Source organism: Phalacrocorax aristotelis, chromosome W (assembly GCF_949628215.1).
Source record: "Phalacrocorax aristotelis chromosome W, bGulAri2.1, whole genome shotgun sequence".
In the NCBI taxonomy this organism is placed as follows: Eukaryota; Metazoa; Chordata; class Aves; order Suliformes; family Phalacrocoracidae; genus Phalacrocorax; species Phalacrocorax aristotelis.
The window spans coordinates 18154490-18163302 of NC_134310.1; the positions used below are offsets into that span (position 1 = coordinate 18154490).

General features: G+C 44.4%; 1 protein-coding gene across 1 annotated transcript in view; it reads left to right on the forward strand.

Moving 5' to 3' along the window:
- LOC142049628 (ubiquilin-1-like) overlaps positions 1 to 8813 on the forward strand; it is a 131361-nt gene that overhangs the window by 79418 nt on the left and 43130 nt on the right. The window lies entirely within an intron of this gene.

Below are 8813 nucleotides of genomic sequence, written 5' to 3' on the forward strand. Positions count from 1 at the left end.
GGGGAGCTCATCACCGTGTACCAGTACTTAAGGGGTTGCTACAAAGAAGATGGAGACCCCCTTTTTACACGGAGCCACATGGAGAGGACAAGGGGGAATGGACACAAGTTGCTCTTGGGGAGATTCCGATTGGACACCAGAGGGAAATTTTTCACAGCGAGGACAGTCAACCATTGGAATAATCTCCCCAGGGAAGTGGTTGACTCGGCCACGTTGGACACCTTCAAGGGTTGCCTGGACAGGGTGCTGGGCCATCTTGTCTAGACTGTGCTCTTCCCAGAAAGGTTGGACTAGATGATCCCTGCGGTCCCTTCCAACCTGTGATTCTGCAATAGATGGAACCCAAAGTCATGGACTAAATGAACTGAATGGACAGTTCACGGCCGTTTTACAGGGGTGGTTCATAGGCTAGGGGAATGATAAATGAAATCTCTATATTCTGTTAAAGGATTAGAAGGTGGGTAGGTGTTATTGAAATTTTATTGGATAGTATGGGACCTGAGCATGATGTAAATGATATGGAATAAGGGGTGGATACTGTCATGATTTTATCTGGGATAGCGTTAATTTTCTTCAGTGCAGCTGGCATAGTGCTGTGCTTTGGGCTTAGTATGAATACAATGTCGATAACACACAGATGTTTTGGCTGTTGCTGGGTAGTGCTTGTACTAGTGAAGGACTTTTCCAGCTTCCCATGCTCTGCCAGGTGCACAAGAAGCTGGGAGGGGAGGGGGCACAGCTAAGAGAGCAGATTCAAACTGGCCAAAGGAATATTCCATATCATGTAACATCTTGCCCGGTATGTTAACTGGGAGGAGCTGGCCGGGGGAGGGAAGCGGCAATCGCACCTCGGGGACGGGCAGCGTCAGTCAGCAGGTGGTGAACGGTCGTATTGTTTGTGTTTGTGGTTTTTTCCCTTTTTCCCTTTTATATTATCATTATTGTTATTATTATAATTATTGTTTTATTGTAATTATTAAATTGTTATTATCTCAACCCACAAGTTTTTTTTTTGTGCTTTTGCTCTTCCGAGTCTCTCCCCCTTCTCTCCCCCATCCCACAGGGGTGGGGGCAGTAAGCAAGCGGCCGCGTGGTGTTTAGTTGCCGACTGAGGCTGAACCACGACAACCTATATGGTACTATTCCCACAGTGCTGTCTTGGTTCGGCTTCCTTGCTCTTCAATGGCTGTGCCACCAGCTGGCAAGAGTTGATATTACAAGTTACAAAGATCAGAAGGAAAATACACCCAAGAAGGCCTGTAATGACAGCCAAGCAAATCTGCAGCAGCTAGGTGGGAGCTGGAGGCAGGCAGTAGATAGTGTTGAAAGGAATAATGTGCACTGCCACCATCTTTGCAGTGTACAGTAAAAGTTTGTTCAGCAGCACAGACCTGCTGCAGGCTCCAGGCCAAGGAGCGCAATGGATCTCATCTTGGTTCCACAGCCAGCAATTACGATGGCCAAACACACGCGCCAAGCACAGCCAGTGAGAAAGCGCTGAGGGAACCTGGGCTGTTCAGTATAAGGAGTGAAGACCATGGCCATGAAAGGGTTAAAAAATCCCTTTCAACAAAATGAGATGAGCTGCCCCACAGAAGGGAACAAACGGCTTCATCTGCACAGTGAATGGGAAAGCAAGGGGACCTGCAAGACATGATGGGACAAGATAGGTGAATGCTAGAATTAGCTGCTGAGGGAGGATTTGGACTCTTCATTGCTGAGATTTAAACTGGACACACATCTAGGAGCTCAATGAGTACTGGCTGTCTCAGTACTTCCTGAGGTCCTCAGCCATCCCCAATCCTTTTTTGGTCCTGCAAGTCAGCTGACAGGTCCCACACCATCTGAATGCTGTACTTGATGGAGCATCCGATACAGCTGGGGAGTTAGTAACCCTCATTGCCGGAGCCTTTTCTATAGCTTAAACTGTCCCTTCACGCTCCTCTCACTTTCGTATGAGTCATAGGGGTAGCTACAAAAGCATTAGCCTAGCAGGGGACCCCTTCTGTGCAAGCATGACCATCTAGGAATGCACAGCTCACGAGCTCATGAGCAGTTCAGCTCCAGCTTCCACACTGAGTGGTCAGCACAAGCTCATCCAAATCCATGGCTGTGACGGGAGCCACAGGCTGTACTGCTACCAATGCCTTCTAGCCTCACCCCACCACACATCTAACCCATCATCTCTTGCATGTCTCCAGGGCCAGGGATTTGTGGTTGGTTTTTTTTTTTCCATCTCTCAGCTCTCAAACAGTTTTGGTATAAGGCTCAGTAGGATGGCCGTATAGTAGTCATGTGCCTTTTAGATTCTCCTCTTCTGGCATCCACAAGCATCAGTAACGCCTACTACAGGGAGCAGAGATGATGCAGTTGGAGACATGACCATGGAAACTAGCACCTCAGGGTGAGGCCAAGTGTGAAGATTTTAACCCCCAACATAAAGCTTCAATCTCTTAAGGACATTTCTCCTCTCCAAAAAATAACCTTCCCCATTCTAGGCAGGGAAGAAGAGGCAGGGAAATAGGACAGCTGGACAGAGGCCTCACTCTCCTGTACAATGAAAATATGGTGGTACATAAGGTCTTCCTGAAACAGTCCTATACCTAACTGTCTACCTATAGGTATCTGTGCTGCCCAATGCTTCTAAAAAGTACTTCCTTCTTAGAAAAATAAAGTGGTTGAAAGGAAACTCTTGCCTCAGAACAAATGAGGTACCAGAAGACGAGAACAGGAAGGAGATATTTTGAAGAGTGTTAACAGTCCTATCTCTGCCATTAGATACATTTCCTATGGAAGCAAGGAGTGTTACTGCAGCTGTACAGAGAACAGGACTGATGTTTAAGCTATGAAAAACAGGAATAAGCTGAGAACCTACCCTTGGGATATCAATCCACTCACTGGTGAAGGAAAAACAACACATTTAACTATCTCCTTTGAATCAGTCATGTCACCACCACAGAGGCTGGACTGTTACAGGGAGGAACCCAAGCCCACTTGCTCTCAAACTGCCCTGGATTTACTTGCAGTGGGATGATTAGCAAATAAAGGAAACGATCAGCCAAGCCAACACACTATACAAATACATTTTATTTAGAGATAACCATAGTAAGAAGCACAAATACTTTTTGTTCACCAATTTTCAGATCACACAACTTTAAGTAGTGGAAAAAAACCTGCAGTTAATTACAATTATCTATATAACAGAGCAGTAGTAAAAGATCCATTTGTCAGACTGCAGCATGGTTAACGATACTCAGGTGAGAATGTACAGATCTAGGTATTTTAGAAGTGCATGGGTCATTGCCACATACACTAACGTACTTTTTCAAAGAGCAACATCTTTCTGACATGTGAACACAGTAACCTGGTTAATGCAAGATGGAAAATTAGGCTCTTAATTTGATCTGGAAATGTATCTATTAACAGTTTTCCTCCAAACAGCAAATTAAGAGTTATTTGTGACCGACACATGGAAAGCAATCTGTAAAAATCACTGTTACATTGTCCATGTAGTCAAGCAACGCACAGATTACCTAAAATGATCAGTTCCAGACCGCACCTTCACAGCTCTTCTACCACAGTCATCTTCAGAAAAGTCCAGAGTACTCGACTGCATTTAGTAAGCTGGCAGAGGAGCTGTAATCCAAGTTCCAAACTCTTGCACCCACACCAAATTCTTCCACAAGAGAAATCTCAGTCCTCAAACTTCAAGAACCCCATGTTCCGCCTGCAAGCATGTCAACTGGATCACATATTGCTGGGTTTACTTTTAAATTTCCATCTAAATGGAGGGAAAAGTAGGAAGTGGTACTGATCGGAGAGAGTAGCTGCATTGGTTTAAAGTTGTATTTAACACATAGAACCTGGACTCTTCTCTCCAGTGTCTGTTTCAAACCAAGGAAGTTCAGCAGGTTCTACTGCTCAATGCAATCCCCATTTTGCTTTTAAATAGGTATATAGTGCTGTATGGTGCTTGGGAAAGACCAGCAAGGACTGTTGTGTGGATGATTACACTTAAGGGCAAGAAACAAATTAAATCAGTCATCAGTTAAACTTCTTCCATTGAAAACAGAGAGAGACAGAGACCGACTCTTGCACTGTAGTTGAGAGGTACATTTTGCATTGATGAACAGAAAACCCCAGTTTACATTGCAACTTTCTGTGAATTAGAACACAGACAAAGCTCCTGTTAAAGCAATTTTTAAAAAAGAAACCCAAAAGCTCAGTTACTGTTCTTCTATTTAAAATTCTTAAACTGCTCCCTCACCTATTCTACCCAGAGATACCTTTCCACTTGGTGTGTGCACAGCTGCTTTTCCTCCCTAAAATTCATGTAAGAAATCCTTGTTTCTGTGTACTTTGGAAGTAGACAAATAATTCTGATGCCTCACAGGATGGGCCCCTGTACCACAATCAGGAGAGTTGAGAAAGTCAGTAGGATTTCATACATATGCAGTGAACCCCAGAATAAACAAGAAAAATAAAAGCCACCAAATTGAGGTAGCCAGCAGTACAGGAATCAACTCCTTTATGAAGCAGGAAGGAGTTTGGAGCAAAGCCTTTCAGACTGAAAAGGGGATAGAAGTCCAGAGATATCCAGGGCTGAGTCAAATGAATAGGGAGACTGTAAGCAATGCCCCAATTCAGCAAGCTACTGCCTAGGCAAGTAAACTGCAGTAGGGCTTAAACAGGTGCCCCCGGGCTTTGCAGAACTGATCCCCAAACTAGTAAGCCGTGAGAGGACAGGGAACTTGCTCAAGTCCTGAGAGGTAGAGGGTGGCAAGATGGGAGCGAAGCTGGGACAAGAGGCTGAGAATGGAGAGACAGCGTTTTGAACGAGAGTGAGAGAGTCCATCAGAAGTTACTTATCCAGACCTTTTCGGAATAGTCCCACAATCACACCTGCACTGTGAGAGAAGCCCAGAGCAGACAACTGCAGCTGTAAATCCCAGCTGGCCTGTTATACCCCTGCATGTACAGCTCATGCTGATTCAACAACCAACCAGGTGGAAGGAGCTGCAGACAAGGCCCTTTCACTCCATCATGTCAGCAGGAAGCACATGGAGGTGGCTGGTGGCAGCTGTAAAGCACACTAGTCATAGTCAATCACAAAAACAAAGTGCATTGGTAACCTTGAGTGATGAGGGGGAGAGTGAGTGACCGCTGAGGAAACTGGTTCTTCCCCATGCCATCTTCACATCTAATTTGAAGAGGGATGACCAGCAGTTTCACAAGCTCTGAGAGCAACTAATCTGCAGTCACATAAGCATAAGGCATGATGGAGCAAACCCTCAAGACTTCCATTGCTCAAACACTCCATTACCAGCTCATCTCTGAGCATAGCCAGCCTTTGGCATTACTGCTGGCCAAAGCTCATTATAACAACTTTTGCCTTTTGAGCACAGAGTTAGGGTTTAGCTCATAGACCTACTATAGCACAGTTTTTTTTCCACAATCCACCAAATACGCAAAAGAAAAAAGTCTGTGGAGAAAGCCTTTAAATGGGATCAAGTCAGCAGAAAGTCACTGATGCACCCTCCTGGTTTTGCCCTCAATGTAATCTTTAGTTATAACATCGAGTAGCAGCCAAAGATGCCAGTTCTCTGGTTGACTAAACCACCACTGATCAGTTTAACAAACACACTGGGTGCAGACACAGGGCTCCTCCACTTCCTGATCTGCTGACATCCACTGTACAATACAGATGCAAGAGATTCTCAGCTTCTGTAGACTGTGCAGGAATGGAGTCCCCACTTCCAAGGCAGCAGCCAGCCACTGAAGTTTATGGTAAAAGCACAGAGTGCTCTTTCTACAGTGGGCTACAGGTTTTATTATGACTCAATATTTTTTGGACTAGGCAAGCAGCTTTGAACTGATTATTAAAGGTGAACTAGGAAGAAAGGGGAAAAGAGGAAGGTGCTAAAGATTACAAAACAAAGTTAAACCAATCTGTTCTACTCTGAAAAGTGAGTGTGATAAAAACAGGACTTTACTGAATTTGAAGAAACTCAAAAGTTAGCAAGAACTAAAAAGAAAACTCCAGATTAAGTCTGCACTGGGATACAGAGAACAAATACAGTTAGCACAGAAAATATACATACGTTAGAGCTCCTTGACTATGTATTAGTGTCAATACACTGATGACTCATCGTACTGATTCTAAAAACAAAGGTAGCCTCATGGATCAACAGAATGCAATACTACTTCAGTTAATTGTGGATATGCATGCCCATTGAAGGCCACAGCAAGGGAAGAAGTGTTTCTGTTTCCATGCTCTTATGGTCAAATTAACCTTACAGCTCGGAAGGGACAGCTTGTATCAATCACACCATCCTCTGCTATCTGCATAAGAGACAAACTCAGCCTAAATTCCAGATGTCAGTTGGAGTTTAAGATATCCTTTGCCAATTCAGAAAACAAAGCCAAACATGTAATGTCTTTGTATTTAAGAAAAAAAAAAAAAAAACAACTTCTCAGAGAAGAGAAACAATTTACAAGGTAACTCTGAACACTGAGCCCCATGTACAGACAGGCTGGTTTTCAGTACTATCTGCAATTTCCCACTGTCCCATTTGCAAGCTGCATTAATAATTTTGAACAGTTTTACCTTACAATTAAAAACGTGCACTGTAGCATTTGAAGAGAGCTGTTACTACTTCACTTGACAGCTTCTGTGATAGTTCGGGATCCAGTGCTGTTTCTGACACAGCTCGCAACAGAAAAAGCAAGCCGAGAAAGGCTCTGTTAAATGGGTGGAATTGCAAGAGTTGTTAACAAACATCAGAACCTGGCTTTTGTACCTAATCCAGGCATCAGCAAGTCCTGATTTTTTGTTTTGTGTTTTGTTCCCCCCCCACCCCCACCCAAGGCTTTGGATCTTATTAAATATATTTGGGAAAAAAAAAACCATTAAAACCAGTTCACTCTAAGACATCCTACCCTCAGGCAACAAGTTGTGATCACCGTACATTGTAAAACGCCTTGAGTAGTTTGTGCGTCGTATACATCATAGGCAATGGGGAAGATCCAGCATTTGTGTACACATTAACATACACGCAAGCACTGCTAGATGTCACAGGTAAGACTGATCCCAAGACAAACCAGTGCATTGATTTGTGTCTACACCACATCCTAAAGCGAATAGAACAAGTCACAAGTAGCAATACAAACCTGTTGCAACTTCAACATGTACATCTTAGAAAAAGATGATGCATATACCCAGCCCTAAGACAGTGACAAGTTTGTGAGATAACTTTACAAAAATTAAGGTACCAGAAGAGGAAGGCACATTAACCTCTGGTTGGTCTGTTTCGGTATTATTTGGATGAGTCATAGTGATTTATATACCCTGAGACTGTGGGAGGCCTTGAAAAGGAAATGAGACCAGGTGAATGGAAAAATAAAAAGTACAAGTTTAATGAGATTTTAAGATTCAGCACCTGAATTTTCCCTAGGAAACAGTCTAGGAAACAAACAGGAGGAACTGGAGCTCCATGCCCGCTCAGAAGGTTATGACATCATAGGAGTAACTGAAACATGGTGGGACAACTCAAAGGACTGGGGGATTGCGATGAACGGTTATAGGCTCTTTCGTAAGGACAGGCAGGGTAGAAGAGGTGGAGGAGTTGCACTCTACATTAAGGAAAACCTCAAATGTATCAAAGTCAACTATGGTGATTGCGACTGCTCTATCGAATGCCTCTGGGTTAAAGTCTAAGGGTTCGTCTCCAAGCAGGACCTCACAGTGGGCATCTGCTACCGACCTCCTAACAACAATGACAGTGCTGATGAAGAGATACTTGGGGCACTAAAGCAAGCTTCTGTCCAACAGAACCTGGTCCTTATGGGTGACTTCAACTACCCAGACATCTGCTGGAAGAACAATACAGCAGCTCGCATGTCATCCACCAAGTTCCCGGAATGCGTAGAGAACTGTTTCCTGATACAAATGCTAGATGGGCCAACCAGGAATGAGGCACTGATGGACTTGCTATGCACAAACCAAGGAAACCTACTTTGTAGTATCTCGGTTAGTGATAGCCTTGGCTGCCGTGACCACAATATTATGGAGTTCGGGATCCTGCTGAGCGTGCTGAAGGTCAGCTCTAAGACAAGGGGCCTGGAGTTTAGAAGAGCAAACTTCAGCTCGCTCCATGGAAGACAAAGGAGCTAGTGAGTGCTGGGAGTTCTTCAAGAACTCTCTATTGGAAGCACAAAGCCAATTTATCCCCTACAAAGGAAAGGGAAGTAAGCGGAGAAAGAGGCCCCCTTGGCTCAACCATGACCTCCTGGGTCTACTCAAATCCAAAAGGGAAGCACACCAGAAATGGAGAAGTGGAGGACTAGCCACTGAGAACTACAAGGGCATTGCCAGAGAGTGCAGAGATGCAGTTAGGAAAGCAAAAGCCCAGTTAGAATTGAAACTGGCTGTAGACATCAACAATAACAAGAAAGGTTTCTTCAGACATGTCAACCATAAGCAGAAACAGAAGGAAAACATAGGGCCACTGTTAAACGGAAAAGGAGAGTCAGTCACCAACGATGCAGAAAAGGCAGAGGTTCTCAACACTTTTCTTCACCTCTATCTTTACCAACACTGTTGCGTCCCAGGCTTTGGGAACAAAATTGCCGATTGATCCAAACACCGACCCACCATCAGTGAAGGAAGAGTTAGTACATGAATTACTACAGGAGCTTGACCCCTACAAATCGATGGGCCCTGACGCCATCCACCCGAGGGTGTTGAGCGAGCTGGCTGACATCATCGCAAGGCCACTCTCCGTAATCTTCGAGAAGTCATGGAGAACGGGGGA